The sequence below is a fragment of the Mirounga angustirostris genome, unplaced genomic scaffold (genome assembly GCF_029215605.1).
Source record: "Mirounga angustirostris isolate CCGP_5_RB_7025 unplaced genomic scaffold, mMirAng1.0.hap1 SCAF_9, whole genome shotgun sequence".
Taxonomy (NCBI): Eukaryota; Metazoa; Chordata; class Mammalia; order Carnivora; family Phocidae; genus Mirounga; species Mirounga angustirostris.
Window position 1 is genome coordinate 70,038,942 of NW_026991717.1, and position 1,625 is coordinate 70,040,566.

Here is a 1,625-nt window from a genome sequence, read left to right on the forward strand (position 1 = left end):
TACTCATACAAATCAGCTCAGTTTTCTGTTCTCACCTTTCTTCTCGATATAAGTAGGTGATGTCAATTTATTCTCTGTCATTAGCAAAATAAAGTCCCCTCCGACTCAATAATCAATTTCTACAGGGGGACCTTTGTTGAACTATCATGACAATAGTAGTTCTTACCATTGCAATGATGATAGTCACATGACTTGCAGTGTTCTTGGTGAGCCTGAAGCATGTGGTATCTAGATCTGCTTTATTCATTTTGAGATTCCATGAGGACCCACAATCCGTTTGCCCAGTCTTCTCATGACCTCTCTCATGTCTTTGTTTCTTAATGTATAGATGGCAGGATTCAAGAGAGGGGCGATAGCAAAGTCAACAATGAACAAACACTTATCCAATGATGTTGTGGGGAAAGGCCACATGTAGAGAAACATGCATGGTGTAAAAAACAAAATCACTACAGTGATGTGAGCTGACAGTGTGACAAATGCTTTGGACAAGTCCCCCGAAGAACGTTTCCAGATAGTGACCAAAATGAAGATATAGGATGTAATTAAAGAGAAGAAGGTAGCCATGGATATAAACCCACTGTTAGCAATGATTACAAACTCTAGCTTGTATGTGTCTACACAGGCAAGTTTCATGACCCGAGGAAAATCACAGTAAAACTACCTACTTCATTAGGGCCACAAAAGGGCAAGTTTATGACAAAAACAAACTGAAATACAGCATGGATTATCCCCACTATCCAGGCAGTCACTAATAAAGAAACACACATTTTGGGGCTCATGATGGTCAGGTAGTGGAGAGGCTTACAGATTGCAGTATACCGGTCATAGGCCATGACTATGAGCAGCACCATCTCACCTCCACCCATGACATGAATAAAAAATATCTGTATCATGCATTTTGGAAAGGAAATGATGTTTCAGTCAGTGAAAAGATCAGAGATTGTCTTGGCCACTGTGGTAGATGACAGACCTAGATCAAGTAGAGAGAGGTTGGCCAATAGGAAGTACATGGGGGTGTGTAAATGAGAGTCAGTAATTACTGTGAGCACAATGAAGAGTTTTCCCAGGATAATTCCCATGTAGAACACAGAGAAGAACCAAAGAGAAAACGATGCATCTCCCATGAATTTGAAAGTCCAATCAGTAAAATTCAGATACCACAGAGTCATTTGTATCTATTGGCTCAATCAGTAGAGAAGATGCTGAAGTATTCTGAAGGTAGAAAATAAGGAAGAATTGAGAAATATGGGAACTGAACATTGATGTTTGCCCATCAAATGATTTTGTGGAAAATATGTTGCAAGTGTTAAATTTAGAAATTAGAACACGGACAGAGGGGGCAGGGGAAGATTAAAAAAATAGAAATGAGATAATCAAAAGTTAGGTTAGGGTGACAGGGAAAGAAATCATGTGGGAATAAGGCAGGTAAAGTGGAGGAATTAGGAGCAAAGAGTCACATCTTCCTGGTAGAGAGTTTCTTTACCATGCTCATTGTGCAATAATTTGGGCTTCTTCAGTCTTCTCCATATATATTCAAGAAAACGTCTTCTGTGTCATAAATAGCCATGATTTGAATGTTCAAACTCTTTTTTTTTTAGAAGATTTTATTTATTTTTTTGACAAAG

The 1,625-nt window shown here is 38.6% G+C and overlaps 1 pseudogene; it reads right to left on the reverse strand.

Moving 5' to 3' along the window:
- Positions 1-243: 243 nt before the first annotated feature.
- LOC123862120 (olfactory receptor 4F4-like) lies at positions 244-1,260 on the reverse strand (annotated as a pseudogene).
- Between the last annotated feature and the right edge of the window lie 365 nt (positions 1,261-1,625).